Source organism: Hemicordylus capensis, chromosome 6 (genome assembly GCF_027244095.1).
Source record: "Hemicordylus capensis ecotype Gifberg chromosome 6, rHemCap1.1.pri, whole genome shotgun sequence".
Taxonomy (NCBI): domain Eukaryota; kingdom Metazoa; phylum Chordata; class Lepidosauria; order Squamata; family Cordylidae; genus Hemicordylus; species Hemicordylus capensis.
In genome coordinates this window covers 141,534,268-141,554,576 of record NC_069662.1, presented here as the reverse complement: position 1 = coordinate 141,554,576, position 20,309 = coordinate 141,534,268, and the positions used below count along the sequence as shown (strand labels likewise).

Genomic DNA, 20,309 nt, shown 5'->3' with positions numbered 1-20,309 from the left:
GGTGTGTGAACGCACACACTCTCTTCTGAAAGAGATTCAGGGCAGAAGCCTCCCGGGGACTTTGCAGAGTATTCAGTTCTGGCCAAAGCTTCATGTAGGTCCTGTAAGTAATTAGTTTGGGGTCAGGGGCACACCTAGGGTTGATGGGGGCTGCCACAGCCCCCAGGGCCTTACAGTGAAGAACACTAATTTTGGCCCTAGATTACTTGTTTTAAATTCTCTGCTTGGTTTTATGTTCCAGCCAAGGTTGCTCATAGAAATTTGGTTGCTGTGCTGGGGCCATTTGAGTCCTTCCCTCCTAAAACTGCTCCTTTCAGTGAGCATAATTACCTGAATCTTGCTTATTTTCTTTTTCTTTCCCTCTCCCCTTCTTTATATTCTCTATGAAGCTGTAAGCCATTATTCCAAATTCCGAATGTGAGCACATTGGCAGAAAGGCAGTGCATAGATGTAGTAAGTATAAGTAAAGAAACGCACAGGCATTGTATTCTGCTTTTGGAAATTATCCCTACTATGCATCTTTCTGCTGTCAGTTTACAGGCTTGTTTTGGTTGTTTTAGACATCATATTAATTTTAGTCTGTTTTTAAGATGTTCTCTTGTTACTGATTTCCACTTTGGAAGTGGCAGCTGAAATGCAGTTTAGAAATCTTGCAAATAAACAAATTTATGTATTGTACTGTTACGAGTTTCTTTAGATCTGTGCAAATGTGCATGCCTTATAGGCTTTCTGGCCCTGACAGCCAGCTCTTGGACAAAAATATTATTTATTGTGCCATTTATGACTTTTTAAAAAGTCTAATTAAATGCTTTGTAATTCTGGATTATTCACCTAAATTCAGTGTGACTACAGTGGATTAAGTAGTTTGTGGACCACCATCTCAGCCATGAACTGTGCCAAAATTTCACTTCAGTGGAATATAATATTTAATTTAGTTTGTATTAGTTCCAGCACTGGGCACAATGGCGATTTATTTCAGAAGGCAATCTCTCTCTCTCTCTCCACACATTGCTGGAGATGAAACTGAAGTTAACTCTGAGTTATTTTTAATTTGTTTCCACAATCACTGAGGAATTCTGCCTCTGGATTAACAAACCCTAGAGCATATTTTAGCTGCTGGCACGCCAGAAGACATTGCCATGCTTGAAGAATATGACGGTTAAACTCATTCAAAGAGCATTTCACATGGACTGCTAATTTGAAAAGTTGCTCAATAATATTACAAAGTCATTGAGTAGTTAATAAAGTGTGTGTGTATGTGTGTTTGTGCATGTGCGCAAAGCAGTTACGAGTTCAAAAGAACAAAAGCAACATGGAAATTTGGCATGTCTCTGTATGCCTTTTGAGATTCCTGATAAATAATATAGTAATGCTTTAAAATGAATGGATCATATCTGTCTAAGTATTAGAGGCCACATTGAATTTCTGAAAGCTTTTACCTAAATTATACCTATTCAGGATGGCAATGTTTTGTGCTATGAAACACTATATTGCTGTATTGTAGCAGACTTGCTTTGCAAAATGATGGGATTCATACATGGGGTACAATTAATCTGCCTTTCAGTTGCCTTTGTTTACAAAGACAAAGCTGCAGTTTCCACCATTCTCAGTGATGTTCTCTGCCTTATGTCACAGCCTACGGTGCTGCTATTATAAAATAACAACCAGACGCCTACCAAATGTTGAGCATGTCAGAGTCTGCTGAGGACTGGATCCCAAACAGTCAAGGTTTCCTTGTGTAGGGGGAGCTGACTCTCAGTTTGATGGGGCCAGAGGTAAGTAGCACAATCCAGGCCTGGCAAGGGTCAAGTTCCATAAGGAGAGCTGGTCTTGTGGTAAAGTGTGCCATCAAGTCAGTTTCGACTCCTGAAGAGCCACACAGCCCAGTGGTTGACTTTGGTAGAATACAGGAGGGGTTTACCATTGCCTCCTCCCACGCAGTGTGAGATGATGCCTTTCAGCATCTTCCTATATTGCTGCTGCTCGATATAATACCATCAGGGATTCGAACTGGCAACCTCTGGCTTGCTAGTCAAGACTGTGACTAGATTGTGAGCCCTTTGGGGACAGGGATCGATTTTATTTATCTTATTTATTTGTTATTTTTCTGTGTAAACCGCCCTGAGCCATTTTTGGAAGGGCGGTATAGAAATCTAATAAATAAATAAGTCATTTCCCTGCTGCACCATTAGGCAGCCGTGGGGACACTCTGAGAAGAGCACCTGCATGCTTGCGTGCAGAAGGTTTCAAGTTCCCTCCCTGGCATCTCCAAGACAGGGCTGAAAGAGACTCCTACCTGCACCCTCAGAGAAGCTGCTGCCAGTCTGTGTAGACAATGCTGAGCTAGATGGACCAAGAGTCTGACTTGGTATAAGGCAGCTTCCTATGTTTCTAACAACCAAAGATAAGAAAGGCCAGAGATGGAGAGCATAATCCAAGGCAGCCAGAGGCCAAACACTATAAGCAGCCAAATGGGGTGGGGGTGGGGGACAACAGAAGCTTAGAATGATCGTCGAACAGCAAAAGCTGCTTGGACTAAAGGTGGCGCTCTCAGAGTTTGCCTTTACAAGGCTTGGCAGCACTGGATTGGCCACTGGGGTCAGCTAATTGTTTCATCAGGTGATGGGTTTGTAATGCAGCCTAGACATTACGCTTGGGAAACACAGCTAGCAGGGGCGGAGCCACCATTGGGCGAATGGGTTCAAAGAACCCAGGCCGCCAATGGGAAGAGGCCACCGACCCCGTGGCTCAGGCTCCATAGGAGCCCAGAGCGAACTCCCCGCTCCCACACCCGGGCTGCCAAGAGCCTGGGCAAACTCTTTGCCAATTATTTCAGGCAGCTCCGACTGGCCGATATAATGTTTTCCTCTTCCTCTCCCTCTCTGGAGGGAGAGAAAGGGGGAAACATCCTATCAGGCAGCCAATGCTGCCTGAAATGATTAGCTGAGAGCTCTTTTGGGCTCTCGGCAGCCAAGGTCACGCCCCCTTGTGGGGGCGTGGCCTGGGCTGCTGAGAGTCCGAATGAGCTCTCAGCACGTCATTTCAGGCAGCGTTGGCTGCCTGAAATAATTGGCGAAGAGTTCACCTGGGCTCTCAGCAACCCGGGGTTGGGAGGGGGAGGCTTTCAGCAGCCTGGGCATGGGAGGGGGGAGTTCGCTCTGGGCTCCTCTGGAACCCGAGCCACGCCCCCGTGTGTGTGACGTCACGTGCACGGGCTTATTGGAGGGGGCCGCTGAGCGGGGCTGGACACAGGCCACCACTCAGCTGGCTCCGCGCCTGACAGCTAGACTGAGAAGCTAGCGACAGAGAAACTCAGTTCTGGGGGTGCAGGAAATGGGGCCATAGCTCAGTGCTAAAGCATGTTTCACATGCAGAACGTTCCAGGTTCAATCCCTGGCATCTTCAGGTAGAAAGTCAATTTTGCCTGAAACCCCAGAGAGCTGCTTCCAGTCACAGTAGACAGTACTGAGCCAGATGGTCTAATGATACGATCTCATACAAGACAGCTTCCTATATCAAACGAGATGCAAGTTTTGGGTGGTATAGAAATGTAATGAATGAATGAATGAATATGGAAACTAGGTGGTGCTTCTGAGCGAGAGACTGGATGGTTAATTGAGCCACATAGAAGTAACTTGCAAAGGACCACGGTTATCTAAGTGGCTAGCTGTTTGCGTGGAAAACTAACAGAAGGCAACCCAAATATTGCTTTGGCTAATAGAAACTTAGCTATTGGAAACAAAGAGATGAGCCAGTGGCCATTGCAGCACCAGAAAGCTCCAAAACTACCACCGTCACCACTCACTAGGTTTCTGCGTCTATTTGAGCCTGGGTGGGGGTCGATGGTCTTTGGAGCTTTCTGGTGGCTTAATGAACACTCGCTCATTGACTTGTTTCCAGTGGCTATACAGTCACTGATATTTTTTACAGCTGACATCAGATTCTGTGGCATCTAAAATTTTGTCTTCTAGGCTGAAAAGAGCAATAAAGCATGAGCTCAAAGCAGCATGCCGAGGAAGACAATTGTCTTGCCACATGATATCTGAAAACTCTTTGCAGTGATTTGGAACTGCCTAAGGGTGCAATATAATAAGCATTTTGCCTGAAACAATTTTGCAAGGGAGCATACCCGGTTTCCCCCCACCCACTCACCCTTGCTATTTTATCCTCAGAGCAACCCCTGTAAGGTAGCTTAGGCTGAGAGATAGTGACTGGCCCAGGGTCACCCAGTGAGTTTCAGGGTGGGGATTTTAACCTGGTTCTCACAAATTATAGTCTGACATGCTTACCATAACGACCACTGCTGCTTTGTACCCTATTTGTACCCAAATCTGGCTGATTTGGGTGATTTGTAGACAAAACAAATCTCTCCTGTCCTCAATTGCTCAGATTTGGGTACAAAACAAATCACCCAAGATTCAGACCTGAAAAATTCAGAGATTCGGACCTTGAATCCACTTTCATTTCCTACCAGAGAATCTACTCTCAGAACACCTCAGAAATAACAAAACCCAGTGCCCCATGGGCTTGTGGGTTTGGAGGTGGTTGGCACCCTATGTGCACTACACCACCACTCACTCTGGGCCACCCTGGTGCCCTCCAAGTGGAGTTATGGGCCTGCTGAAATTCCCATTATTCCCTATGGGGAAAACCTTAAAGATGTGCAAACTGGGTGGTAGCAGGCACCCATTGGGGCACTACCACCTGACCCACTCTTCTGCCCCTGAAACCCCTTTTTTGCCCCAAATCTGCCCCAAAGACATGCCATTTTAAAAAATTCTTTTAAAATCACTCCTTGCCCAATTCCTTTGAAATCTGGGTGGTAGCTTCCTTGCACCCATTGGGCACTACCACCCACCACAACCCACTCTGGGCCACCCTGGTGCCACCCTGCCAGGAGTTATAACTAAGGCTGCTGAAATCCCCATTATTCCCTATGGGGAAAAGCTTAAAGATGCATAAACTTCAAAAATCACTTAAAAATCACCCCTTTGCCCAATTTTTTAAAATCTGGGTGGTAGCTTCCTTGCACCCATTGGGCACTAAGACCCACCACAACCTGCTCTGGGCCACCCTCGTGCAGCTATAAAGCTTCTGAAATTGCCATTATTCCCTATGGGGGAAAGCTTAAAGATGTGCCGACTTCAAAAATTCTTTAAAAATCACCCCTTTGCTCAATTTCTTTGAAAAGAAAAAAAAAGAAGGGTGGTAGCTTCTACCCATTGGGCACCACCACCAGCCCCACTCTGTTGCCTCCGGTAACCCTTTTTTGCCCTGAATAGATTTGGATTTGGATTTGCAAAATTCAGGTACAAATTGAATTTGGGGTGATTCAGGGGGGCAGATTTGGACCCAAAACAAATTGGGGGTGACTCGATTCGGGTACAAAGCGAAATGAAAAAATCGACTCGTGCGCATCCCTAGTAAATATTTGTAAATCACCCATAAGACTAGATAATACAAAGCAGTTCTTTTCTTTGCAGGAAAAAAAGGCTCATCCTTAGTTGCTAAAACTGACAACAGGAATAGCAATAAAAGGAGAATGATGAGGCGTTAAGAGAAAACATGAGGGCATCCTGCTGGAAAACGCAGGGACGGTTTGCCATCTTGCTATGTTAAAATGAGAATGTATTGGCTGTTTACAATCTCCTTAGCATTTTTAAGCACGGCTGGTCCCACATTACCAATGCAATGCACACTGAGCCCATATCTGTCTATTTTTATGGGCAGCTTTTAGGGCCAGGGTTAGGAAAACAGGGCAATTGCTCAAATTTCTGTTGGCAGGGGACTAGAAGATGCATGCTAAATCTTTTATCTGGGGGTCTTATGTGGGAAATGCTAGGCGCAGGAGAGCAAGACCATTCTTAACACTTTTCCAGATCAAAATTGGCCACTTGAGAAACAACACCGGCATGCCATACAACATGGTTGACTTAATATTATTTCAATATGTCATTTTCTGCTTGGTGAACATAGGAGGTGTTAAAAAGTATCAGTCCAACGTGACTTTGGAACCAAATAAAAAGGACTTTGCTTTGGAGTGCTGGGGAAATCCTCCACTGCCAGAACAAAAGCTTTTGAAACGTAGCCGATTACTTCTTTGCTTTCTTTACGTTTGTTTACAATATTATAAAAATTAAAGCCATCAAAATGCCCTCCACACAGAAAGCATTTTGCTGAAAGGCTGAACCCTGATACAAATGAATTGTCTGCTGTTCCCGAGATGTAATCTTATTCTTAGGGATACTGCATTCAAATGTGTGAAAACATCCCTGGTGCATAGGCCTGAAGCCTAGGAAACATTGGCTCAAATTCCAGAGCAGACAGAAAATGATCCTAATGAAGTTACTCCTTTTCTGTAAAACTGGAGTAATAATGTTTCTGAGGTTCAGTTAGATGAAGATTTAGTGTACATTACAGAGCAATTAAACTCCCCCAAATAAATTATTTATCTTGCATTCTTAGCCTAGCCATAGCCTGGCTGCAAAGGTGGATTTTTTTTCCAGATTTTCTCCAATTGGTCTACCCACTGCCCAAATAACAGAACATAAACCAAACAGTGAAAATTGGAATACTGAATAATTGTATTGATTCAGCTGTGCATGTGTCCAATTTCCCCTGCAACACGTTACGAGAAGGGGGGGATAAAAAGAGAAGGGACCTTTCTATTATTGTTGTGTGTTTTATCTAGGAACATAAAACTATAGGAGGCTGCCTTACACCATGTCAGACCCTTGGTCCATCTGGCTCAGTTTTGTGTATGCAGACTAGCAGCAGCTCTCCAAGGCTTCAGGCAGAAGTCATTCCTAGCCCTACCTGCAGCTTGTTCAGATGGCGACTTTAACACCACTTGACTTTGGGAGGGTGGCTGTGCATTCACATATCGGCCATCTTTACCCCAAAGTCTGTGCAATCTTTCAGAGAACACTTCACACATGATTCGGGGGTTTCCCTCTGCACTGGAACCTAGTCCAATTTATGTCCAGGGTAAAAAAAAATCCTCTTTTTGTTTAGAAGTATCCATTATGTGGATCGAAGTATCCATTATGTGGAACTTGCAGTAAAGCTTTGCGGTAAACCTCGCAGTAAAGCCTGCTGTCCGAAAAGCCTCCTGGAGATGCCAGGGAACTTCTTCATCCAAAGCAGATGCCCTACCACTGAGCTATGAGCCCACTCCCTAAAAGAAAGATCTTACAGCAGACAGTGCTCCCATGTACTCATCCATGATCCAAATGCAAACCAAAACAAGCCCTACATAGCAAAGGGGACAACCAGTGCTTACTATCGCAAGACTGGCTCTCTACCCCTGACCAGCTTTTAATGCTTTGTTTAGTAGTCAGTAAGCCTACTCACATGACCAGGTGGGTGGCAGGCAGGTGGGCGGGAAGGCTGCGCAGAACTTACCTTCCCCCCAGATGAGCAATGCCATGCCTCTGGGAGTACCGCTCACGCTCCCAGATGATGCATGCTGTTGAAAGCAGCGCATCTCTCCAGAGGCTGGGACAATGCATTCTCCCACTTAAAATGTTTAGCTGTTTCTCTGCTAGGACAAGTTCACACATGCATGTTCATAGCCTGATCGGCCGCCCACATGACTACCTGCTCCGTCATTGAGCCGGAGGGGGCTGTGGAGATCGGGGGCTGCCTGGCCCCTGGAAGTTCCAAGATGCCCCATGTGAGTGTGAGGGGCATTTTGGAAAGACCCCCGGGGCAAGGAGGCTTGTTTTAACCTCATGGCGGAGGTCTCCTTATGTGTTGCCGCAGCGCAGAGCCACGGCACGGCAGCACATGATCAACTCTAAACAGGGTTAGTGGCATGCTTACTAATCTCCGCTAACCTCGTTCAAGGAGAGGAGCAGTTTTGGTAGTTTGCTGCCAGGAGCCACACAGCCCCTGTGGCAGCGGACGACCAGGAGAGATCGCGCTCGGCTCCCTTGGCCCTCTCTCTCCTGGTCGTGGGAATGGCTTCTAAATCATTTAATTGTGTTACTCAGGAGTCAACTGTAAAGGACTATTTACTCAACAGAACTTCCCTTGAGTAACTCAGTCAATATTTCAGCCAGTATTTCAATGGAGGTAGCTCGCGCATTTAGCCAAGAGTAATCAAATAATGAAGATCAAGGGGCATTCTTTCATGTACTCGAGCACATTCACTTGAAAGCAAGTTCTGTTGGAACTATTATTATTTACTTTCAAGTAAACTGGGATTGTGGCAAAGGAATTTCAGTAGTCATTTGTGCTTCGGTATCAAACTGTTAGCTCCTGTTAATGTTACTCCTGTTGTTAAAATTCTTGACACTCCCCTAATTATAAAGCTTAACAGAAATATAAGTAAACTTTGCATTTTACTGGTTTCATTCTGTCAATATATTATGGAATATTTATTTCTGACACCCCAGCCATAGCAGAATACAAAGCACAATGAACACACACACACACACACACACACACACACACACACACAGAATTGCTCCTGAATTTTTGTCCTTGCTTTTTCTAAAGCTCCCACAGTTAACTTGAATTATTGTTAGCATCCGTTAAGATTCCAAATATAGGAGATGTGTCAGGACAAGCTGATGGGGTCAATAATGGGTTCCCGGCTTTCAAACTGTTCTAAATTGCCATCAGATCTCCCTGATTTTTCCTCCTATTTTAAAAGAGAAAAAGAACTTGCCTTTAAAAATTTGAATGTACAGAGTTATTTTTGCAGTATAGAAAAGTGTGGTGGAATTTGTATGTAATTATATAGAGTATGCATAGCTAGCAATACAGGAAGAATAAATTTGGTTCCTATTTTACAAGAGAAAAAAGTTGGCTGGAAACCATAAATCAAGTACAGAATAGATAATCACAAATATGACAGTGTGGTGGCAACTGCTGATTACTTTTCCTTTCCAGTGCTGATATGTAATTAGGAACTGAAATCTAACAGCTGGGGTTGATTTTATCACATTGATCTGAAGCATAACGTTCCGCTGACTACCTCTTCATTCACCGTGCTTTTGAGTGTGTGGTTGTACCTAGAGTAGTTGTTAACAAAAGACGTTTGGCCTGGGTTGCTCTTCTGTGCAATGATGGATGGAAAAGGGGTCACTGTAACCTCATAAACCAGCATAACCACGTCTCTGTCTGAAGCTAAACTTGGACTCCACTGACTGGCATCTCAAACCAATGGATATCCATAACTGCAAAGGGGCATAGAATGGATGGCGGTGATGTTGGGGCAACAGCATCTTTTGCGAGGTACTTAAGAACATAAGACCATCCCTGCTGTATCCAAGGCCCAAGGCCTGCTTCAGGGATGCTCAACTTTGACCCCCCCACCAGCTGTTTTTGGACTACAACTCCCATCATTCCTGGGCACAGTGACCACTCTCTTGCCTCTGAGAAGCCCACAGGCAAGAGCTGGGGGTATGCCCTCTCTCTTGCTGTTGCTCCTCCGCAACTGGTATTGAGAGGCATCTTGCCTCTAAGTCTGACCTACTATGACTGCCCTCCTGTGCTGCGCCTCAGCTGGAACCTCATTGAAACAGGCTTCTACAATATCTCAGGCATATTTATGTATTTATTTATATGCCGCCCATCCAGAGACAGCTCGGGGAGGTTCACAATAAAAAAATAAAACCATTTAAAATATTAGCATAAAACTTATGTAAAAAACATTAAAACCAAGTAGACATTATTAAAAGCCAAGCTGAAGAGGAGCGTCTTTATGGCTTTCTTGGAGGCCTCCAGGGAATATAAACCTCCATGTTCCACAGCCTAGGGACAACTACTGAGAAGGTCTGATCCCAAGTTCCTACCAGATGGATTGGTGGCATCCAAAGATGGATCTCGCCTGATGACCTCAATGATCAGTGGAGATCTTGCAGAGAAAGGTACTCTCTCAGGGGTATAGGCTTAGGCCAGGGGTGCACCCTGGTGGGCCGAAACCAACTATGACTTGGTGTGCGGAGGCTTAATTTTAAGAACATTAACTATGATGTTAAAATGGATTATTAAAAATATTAATACAAGTGAGGGGGCAGAGGTTTGGAGTCAGGGAGAAAGGCGAGGGGAAAGAGGGATGGGTCAGCCCAAGGATCCAGCCCAGGGTTGGGGGACATCTGATTTCAAGTGGCCAACTGCACTGAATTACAGCTGTTGGTCAGCAGGATGGGCCAAGAGCTCTTAATGACTCCTTCTGTTGCTGTGCAATATTTCTACTTGTGGGCCAGCAGAAAGGTCCCCAGGGGCTAGATCTGCCCTGCAGGCCTTATGTTGTGCAAACCTGGCTTAGATCTACATAGCTCTGCTGCAATGGCTAGAAAGTTGTTAGGTTGATATATATAGGACAATCCACCTTCTTATCTGTCTTCTCACCAATTGCAATGGGTCAGATGTGCATACAAACACATGCATAAGAGATGTACTTCCATCCTGAAGTGCCTCTTTCACCCAAAACAGAGTGTAGTAGAACAAGGTTAATTATATCCTCTTGTGCCATTTTCCCACCAAAACTTCCCAGCAAAATGTTGATTTCTTGCAAACAGCTGCTTGTGTGTGTGTGTGGAGGGGTGATTTTTGGTTTGGAAATTTGCAAGAGGGGAGAGTTAATTGCTGCAGTCTTGATCAAAATCAAGTTCACAGCTGCATTGGAAGCACATCTCTTTAGCATGCATTAGCATGCACATCTAGTTTGACCTTGTGAAACACTTACCTTTTAAACTGATTTTTCAAAAACCAAACAATATTCAGTACAGCAGGGTCTCCCAGTTTTGGGTGCCCAGATATTGTTGGATAACATCTAGCCACTAATCTAGACAGTTTTAAAAGCGGTTCAGACAAATTCATGGAGGATAGGGCTATCAATGGCTACAAGCCTTGGTAGCTGTATAGTTCCATTGGGATCAGAGCGGGCATGCCTCTGGACACCCTAGTGCAGGGGAACACCAATGGGAGGGGCAGTTGCCCTCTTTTCCCTGCTTGAGGACTTCCCAGATGGTCAGCCAGTGTGTGAGGCAGGATGCTAGACTAGATGGGCCTTTGGCCTGATCCAGCAGGGTTTTTCTTATGTTCTTACATTCTTAATTCCCATCATCCCCAGTCATAAAGGGTCTAGGGCCCATGGGCATCCCCAAGGACCCCCAAACCCTATGCTGGGAGAAGGTGGCAATGGTGGCATGAGCTCCCCACTCTGAGGAGGAGGGAGGAATCTGCCTGGGGAAGAGGAGGAGATGCCCCCAGAGCTCAAGCTGCTGCCACTTCTCCACTTCTAACGGCAGAAATCTCTTGGTGCTCAGAAGCTCAAGGGCCACTCCCAACCTGGAGGCAGCCAATATGGTGAGCCATGGAAAATATGGCTTTCCCAGAAGACTTTTGGTGCAGGATAACATGTATTAGCTGCAAGACTGGTTGGCAGAATTATGCTTACTGTGGTGGTTTCCTTTTGAAGCTGCTGGATGTTGTTGATTAAAATGTTGTATTAACTGGTTGTTTTGCTTTTATTGGGTTTTATTTTTCTTCCGTCTATCTTGGGGGTGCTTTTTAGAACAACAGGACAGAATATCAAATATTGTAATGAATAATATATACAAAGGACAGAATACTGGCTCTATTGTGAAACTTCCCCGCACTGCTCAAGGCATTGGACTTGAAGAGCTCCAATGTCCCTCCCAACTCTATGATTTAGGGTCAACATTGTGCCCAAAGATATCATAGAAATTCCTCTACTTGTATTCTCTTGTTCTCTAATGATTCCTTTGGGTGATTAATTAAGATATTTTAGCTGAAATAGGCTGTGCTTTTGATAGGCTTAGAAGGGTCTCTTTATTGTATAAAAATGGTGCTTTGAACTGTTTGAAGACTCTTTTGCAGGATACTCTGCTTGGATTAATGTTTAAGCGATATTGCCGCTTTGTTCTTTCCTTGGGTTTGCGAATAATAATCCCGACTCCATGGACCAGATGATGGAATCATTCTTTTACAAAAACAAGCGGACGGCCCTGACTGCAGTTGTGTGGGGCACTGCAGTATTCAATAAACCTGGAAAGCATGAAATTGGTTCCTTGTTAACAGACAACAGCATGCCTTAAATAAAGTGGCAGGGCATATCCTTTGAAATCAAGACTCTCTTTCACAAATCTAGTCTGAGGAGCAATTCCAAGGCAGGTTTTGAGGTGAAAAGCTGGCTGGAAAAGCAGAGTATGTGGGTGCTGCCTTCCATGGCTCTATGGATCCAAAGTGCTGGATGCCATTTTCCAGACATGCAGGTGTGTTTTTCTGCCCCCCCCCTTCCCATCACAGCCCCCATTCCCTCAGAAAGCTCCCTTGAAGGTAGGGGCTTGCTGGAACAGCACCCCATGAAGCTTTTTCCTGCCACTGGAAGGAGAATTTGGTACCCCTCACATTCAATTTCTTAATGCCTGTGGCCTTCTCTGGATACTGCCCATATGTCCTTAGCTCTGGAGTTGCAAATGTGGAGTTAGGTCCTCTGTGTAAATACAGTTGTGCTTTCACTGAATAAAATATGTGGATTTGTATGTTCAGGGTATCCTTTCTGGCGTCCAAACTAGGTATAACTCATATATATTGGGGATTTTTTCAGTATTAAACCCCCCAATTTTCTAGGTTTTCTACAGATCAAAGAACAGAATTGTAATTATGGGCCCTAGGCCTTCAACAGAAGGGTACACTCTTGTATTTGGCAAAAGGGGAAGAGGATGCATTAGGCAGGCTCCAGGTAGTGCATATTTTGGAGTGGGGGCGATCTTTCATAGATTTAGTGCTGGAGGGCCAAGTCAGGCAAGTGTGAACAGATACAGCTCAGATCCTCTGACCATATCTCTCTCTCTCTCTCTCTCTCTCTCTCTCTCTCTCTCTCTCTCTCTCTCACACACACACACACACACACACACACACACACACACACACACACAGAGACACCACTTCTGGCCCTATTACTATCTCGTTTAGTTTTAATTTGATTGATCAATTTCTTAATTTTTTATTATTTCTTGTTTACAAAGTCAGACAGGTGTCATTGACTGGTTTGTTTTATCCAGACATCGAGTCCTTCCCCAAGGACCTGGGATGCCAGAATTTTATTGTCAATTGTTATAGATATCGTCACAGAATATAGGCTGTTCCCAGTAAAGCTGCTTTTTGTAATTGGCTGATGGTGATTTCTGTGGCCCCTATGGTGTTGAGGTGCTCTTCAAGGTCTTTTGGAACTGCACCCAGGGCGCCAATTACCACTGGGATTATTTTGGTCTTTTTCTGCCACAGCCTTTCAATTTCAATTTGTAGATCTTTGTATTTGGTGATTTTTTCTATTTCTTTTTCTTCTATTCTGCTATCCCCTGGTATTGCTATGTCGATTATTTTAACTTGTTTTTCTTTCTTCTCGACTACAGTGATATCTGGTGTATTGTGTGGCAGATGTTTGTCTGTTTGTAGTCGGAAGTCCCATAATATTTCTACATCTTCATTTTCTTCAACTTTTTCAATTTTATGGTCCCACCAATGTTTGGCTACAGGTAGCTTGTATTTTTTGCAGATGTTCCAGTGTATCATGCCTGCTACTTTGTCATGCCTTTGTTTGTAGTCAGTCTGTGCGATCTTTTTACAACAGCTGATTAGGTGGTCCACGGTTTCATCTGCTTCTTTACAAAGGCGGCACTTGCTGTTTGTGGTGGATTTTTCGACTTTTGCTCTTATTGCATTATTATTGTTGTTGTTGTTGTTGTTGTTAATTATTATTATCATCATCATTGTTATTAGCTTTGCATCCTGCCTATCAACACAAAAGTGCTTTCAGGGCAGTTCCATGAGGTTTAGAAATCAAAACACAACACAATAAGGCTATGCACACAAGCAGTCAAACCCAAGCTAGTGCAGCCTAGGCCTGGGTTTGGCTGCCTGTGTGCACTGCTGGGATCAAGCCTCATCCTGGTGCTGCCCTCATGGGTAGCCTGACTTTAAACCCCAGCCTTTAGCATGCAGCCCAAGGATATACAGAGACGGGTGCCTAGAGTGCCTGTCTCACGGAGGTGTCCCCCAATGCAATGTGCTCAGCGCACAGTACACTGTGGGATATCTGGAGGCTGGGACTAGCAGTTTGGCAATGGAATAAACTCTCTAAGATGTTACGGGGCCATGTTTCTTGTAGGTCTTCAAATATGAGTTTGGAGGAGGAGGAGGAGGAGAAGGAGGAGGAGAGCTGATCTTGTGGTAGCAAGCATGACTTGTCCCCTTAGCTAAGCAGGGTCTGCCCTGCTTGCATATGAATGGGAGACTGCATGTGTGAGCATTGTAGTTCCCCCCCTGCTAACTGGGCAAATAGGCACCTTTTCAACATGATGATTTTCTTTATTTAGCAGGGGAGAGTAACTGGCCCTATCCACCCCCAGCACAGTACTTCCAGTGACTGTTGCTGGTGTCTATCTCACCTTTCTTTTTAGATTGTGAGCCCTTTGGGGACAGGGATCCATCTTATTTATTTATTATTTCTCTACATAAACCACTTTGGAAACTTTTGTTGAAAAGCGGTATATCAATATTTTGTTGTAGTAGTAGTAAGATATTCCCCTTAAGGGATGGAGCCACTCTGGGAAGTGCATCTAGGTTCCAAGTTCCCTATCTGGCATCTCCAAGATAAGGCTGAGAGAGATTCCTGCCTGCAAGCTTGGAGAAGCCACCGCCAGTCTGTATAGAAAATACTGAGCTAGATGGACCAATGGTCTGACTCAGTATATGGCAGCTTCCTATGTTCCTATGAGTTGCTCAGACAGGTATTCATTGGAGATGCTATAGGATATCAGAACTCAAGGAGTGGAGCCTGGGTGAGATAAGCCACCGGCATGACTGCCTCCAGATGTGCTGAGCTTCAGAAGATTTAACCGAGTTGCTGTATATTAGCCACATTTGAGGAAATCAATGCATAAGCCCAAAGGTATGTAAGTACATTAACAGTGAAGAGAAGGGCTCCATCTCAAATCTATGTCAGGGAACGATGAAAAAGTGGCTACTTAACACAGTATATTGTGCCATTCTGTAATACAGAAGCAATTACAATATGGGCTGGATCTGGAATCCGTTAAAAGACATAACAGAAAGTAAGTGAAACACATAAATAACTCATCCATTTGGAATTCTGCTTTTAAAAATATTGAATAGCATCAGACGCAACCACTATTAACTGCCTGTAAAATGTATTTATAAATGAGGCTCTCTGCTTTGCCAGAGATCACCAAAGAAAGCATCAAAACCTCAGTGAAGGACAGTTTTATAGCTTCTGCTTGGAAATTTTAGACCCAAGATTTAACTCCCCTTATTCCTCACAACTGTGGTTGGAAACTACGGCACTTTCTGAGGATTTTACTTTTCTCTTTTTCAATCAAAACATTCATTAAGGGTCATAGATGCCCTTGGATGAGCAGTGCTATATATTTTAGAGATATTTTATCTGTGTGTTCCTAGCCAATGCCAAGATAATGGGAATGAAGGGTCATGGGATATTCACAGAGGAGGATAAGCAGGTACGAAGGATGCTTAATTCCTCCCATGTCCCCTGATTCTCTTCTTGATACAGGCTGTGGGGGTGCCAATGTTTATGACGACTGCAGAGTTATGTCAGTAATCTGCAGTTACAGTTAACAGATCCTCCCTTCCTTCCAAATTCCAAAGGAGCCAGCGTGGTGTAGTGGTTAGAGTGCTGGACTTGGACCGGGGAGACCCGGGTTCAAATCCCCATTCAGCCATGAGACTTGCTGGGTGACTCTGGGCCAGTCACTTCTCACTCAGCCTAACCTACTTCACAGGGTTGTTGTGAGGAGAAACCTAAGTATGTAGTACACCGCTCTGGGCTCCTTGGAGGAAGAGCGGGATATAAATGTAATAAATAAATAAATAAATTACATCTGTGTATGCCTTGTTATGCGCTGTGTGAAGAAACAGTTTGCAAAATTCAGAATTTAGGATCTCACAACCAGCCGAACCCTGCCTGGGCTGCCTCCCTCGGGCAGGGTTAGGCTGGTGATGAGAAGCAGCAGGATCCTTGTGGATGCCTCCACTCTCCACCTGCCAAACCCCCTTAATGAACCTGGCTTTTAGTTGAGGTCAAGGGTGCTCTCACACCCTTAACCCAGCTACCGGGTACCACATGACTCCTTGGGCTGCATGCAGCCTGAGGAGTCACAGAGTCAGGTGCATAGAGTGCCTGTCTGAGGGGGGAACCCCCAATGCAACGTGTGTGCTATGCATTGCATTGAGGGATGCCCGGAGGCTGCAACAACAAGTTCCGGCTCTGGATCCCTCCTCCCTGCTCCGTGCGTCACGGAGCTGCACGGAGCAGGGCTGCCCCTTGTGCATGTGTGGGAGGCACGCTGAAGAGGATCTGCTTGGCTGTCTGGGGGTAGGGGAAGGAAAAGTGAAAGCAGTCCCACCCCCGTACCCATCCTGCCCGCCCACAATTGTGTGAATCGCCCCTAGCAATGGCTGGCCCAATGGAGGCCCAATTCCAGAAAGTGGCATTTTTCAGGTCCCAATGACTGTCAAAGGGCTTGACGCTGCAATAATGTTACCGTTCGCACATTAAATGGAGGAGACATGATTGGGTTGGAGCCACGGCTTAGTGGGAGAGGACAGGCTTTGCACGCAGGTTCATCCTCAGCATCTCCAGAGAGGATCGGGAAAGACCCCTGCCCCAAACACTAGAGTGCTGCTGCCCATCAGCCTAGACAGGAGCTAGATGGATCAGGAGAGCTGGTCTAAGCGAGGAGAACCGGTCTGGTGGTTGCAAGCATGAATTGTCCCCTTTGCGAAGCAGGGTCTGCCCTGGTTGCATTTCAATGGGAGACTACATGTGAGCGCTGTAAAAAATTCCTTTTAGGGGATGAGGCCGCTCTGGGAAGTGGACCTGCCTGCTTGCATGCAGATAGCTCCAAGTTCCCTCCCTGGCATCTCCAAGACAGGGCTGGGAGAGACTCCTGCCTGCAACCTTGGAGAAGCCACTGCCAGTCTGTGCAGACAATACTGAGCTAGATGGACCAATGGCCTGACTCAGTAAATGGCAGCTGCCTATGTTTCTATGTAATGATCTGACTTGATAAAAGGTGGCTTGCTTTGTTCAAGGAGCTCAGAGGCAGTTGTCAGAATTATCATGACATGCCCTGCCTCTCCTAGGTTAAGGCGTCCCCTCTAAAACTGCTTTGGATATGAGCTCCCCAAATCCAGGAGCTGGGACTGCTTCAAGGGCTTCAGCTCAGCTGGTCTAGATGGAAAAGAGCTGGTCTTGTGGTAGCAAGCACGGATTGTCCCCTTTGATAAGCAGGGTCCTCCTTGGTCTGCATTTAGATGGGAGACAACGTGAGTGCTGGAAGGCATTCCCCCAGGGAATGGGGCCATAGCTCTGTGGTAGAGCAACTCCTTTGCATGCAGAAGGTCCCAGGTTCAATCCCTGGCAGCATCTCCAGGTAGGGCTGGCTGGGAGAGACTCCTGCCTGAAACCTTGGAGAATCACTGCCAGTCAGTACAGACAATACTGAGCTAGATGAACCAATGGTCTGACTCAGTAGAAGGCAGCTTCCTATGTTCCTACGGTATCTGTTTTATATGCAGAAGGTCCTAGGTTAAATCCCTGGCAGTATCTCCAGGTAGGGATAGGAAAGACCCCTGCCTGAAACCTTGGTGAGCCACTGACGGTCAGCATAGACAATACTGAGCTGAGTACTGGATCAATGGTCTGACTTGATAAGGCAACTTCCTATGTTCCTAGGACAATGTTCAAAGCAATGAGTTATCTGTTAAAGTCCCAGTGATACAAAGTATACAGCACTGAATGTACAGTATACATTCACACATGTATACACACACCACATGTGTACACACACCCAAGTTACCTGGCAACTATAAAACACAAAATCCTAATGAAAAATTAATGCCAACATATTAAATTTTACATGAGAGAAACAGTGTTCCAGAAGACACTTAAAATATTCCCCTCATTAAATTATTCTAATAGTCCCTAATAAATCTTTTGAACATCATTAGGATACAAACTTGCACAAATCCATGCATTATGTATTTATTCTATGGCACTGATTCAATTAAACCTCAGTGATGTGTTTTTAGCGGAAAGGGCTACATATGGAGAGCAGATTAAGCGAGGTGGAATTATTTGGATAAGCTGAAGTTCTAATTAACAAACATACATTCAGTGGGAAAGAATGAACATATATTCTGTCTTTCAGTGAATCTGCAGGCATTTTCTTTCAAAAAAAACCAAAACCCCAAACCAAACCATATATACATTACTGGGCACTGAACCAAATTTGCAATGGGTAGAACTCCTTAAATAGCTACATTATACAAACTCTTCCCAAGGCACTCTGTTTATAATGATTTATAGTTCTAACCATTTCTAGACTACACACTGCTTGTGGAGGAACTTACTTGTAGCATTCTGGCTTCAGACGCTTAGAGTAAACACATCAAGAGGATACTTTACCATGATAGTTACTAAAAATAAAAAGGCCACACAGTCAGTGCTTCAACTTTGCAAGGCCAAGGTGCCTGAAAAGCTACTCTAGTAACAAGGGCTGACATCCGGAATAATGCTGTGCTACTACAATGAAAATGGGAGCCTGCATAGCGTAGTGGTTAGAGCAGGGCTGCTCAACTTTGGCCCTCCGGCAGATGCTGGCCTGCGATTCCCATGATCCCTGGCTTTTGGCCATTGTGGCTGGGAATTATGGAGTTAAAACAGCTGGAGGGCCTAAGTTAGGTGCGGAGGGAGCCAAGTGGTGGCCCAGGTTCTGTTGCTGCCGCCACCACGGCCCCCACCAACCCCGCCCCTGCACCTGACGTATGATGCAGGGCATGTTTAGCCACGCCCCTGCATCATACATCAGACACAGGGGGCATGGCTTCGCTCTCAAACACGGTTGTGCTGCCCAGTTTGGGAATTAGATTGGCCAGCACGGACGGAGCGACTCTCCCTGGCCCGTGCAGCCCTGTTTGGGAGCGAAATCACGCCCCCGCGTCTGACGTCAGATGCGGGGTGTGTGTCTGGGGCCACGAGGTGCGGCCCATGATTGACCGTGGCCCGGGTTCTTTGAACTCATTTGCCCAATGGTGGCTCTGCCCCGGCCAAAGATGAGCAGGCCTAGTTTAGAGTGTTGATCTAGGACCAAGGAGACCTGAATTCAAAGTCCCATTCAGCCATGAAATGCACTGGGTGACTTTAGGCCAGTCACTTATCTCTCAGACTAACCTACCTCACACGGTTGTTGTGAGGATAAACATAAGCAAATACACCACTTTGAGCTCCTTGAGAAAAGAGTGGGATATAGATGTAAAAATAAACTCTCAACAAAAAAGCCTTTTGTTGTGCAAACCACCCACCCCCCAAAGGGGGTAAACATAAAAACATAAGACGTTTTGGTTTAACACACCACCCTCAATTAAATAAACAAATAAGTACAGATGAAAACCCTCCTCTGTTCACCAGCTGTTCAATTCCTTAGACACGATAACACTGTTCCATGACTGAAGAGAGATAATGAACAGGATTGGGGATATCATTCATTACTGATCGATTTACATGGTAAACCCAGAGAATCTTAGAAAGATAGGGAATTAAGGTGAGTGTGGTTTGTACAGCACCAATGACATTCAAACAACTGTTAGTCAACTCTAGATTGTATGATAGGAGATGTGATATACAAGATTGTGAAATTTGTGAACAAGGGGAAGGAAACTGGGGAAAGAAAGGTGCAAAATATAAAATTCAATGTTTAGGATGCACTTCATTCTATATTGGGGAATCCAGTAGATTATTGAAATATAGATATTAAGAACATCTAGCAGATATGATGTCACTTCACAGAGAATGAAAACCTGGTCATTGGACATGAGGATTAGGCATAAAGGCCAAATGGTGCCTACTAAAATATCTCTTTTGGGGACTGAGAGGAACCTACAGAGAAGGAAAATCAAGGAAGCATTATTTATAGAGAAATTGAGACCTGACATTAATGCTCAGCCATAATGTTTATTAGCCTCTGAGAAGAATCAGTAGTGATTCCCCTTTTCTCTCCCACCCCCACCCCCCACCGGCTCATTATCTCTCCGCCAGTCATGGAACACAGTGTTATCATGTCTCAGGGTTTTATCTGTGCTTCGTTTTACCTTGGTAGGCAACCACATGGACTGATTGCCCCCGGGTAAACAGGCTTCCCCCCGGCTTCCCCCCTGCTCCCAGGTTTTGCCATCACTGGCAAATGAAAGCTATGCTTGTGTGGGCACATGGTGCGGCAAGGGCAGAGATG

At 45.1% G+C, this 20,309-nt stretch overlaps 1 protein-coding gene across 15 annotated transcripts in view; it reads right to left on the bottom strand.

The window, feature by feature from the left end:
* The window catches only part of KIAA1217 (KIAA1217 ortholog), a 576,411-nt gene that overhangs the window by 177,589 nt on the left and 378,513 nt on the right, over window positions 1-20,309 (bottom strand). The window lies entirely within an intron of this gene.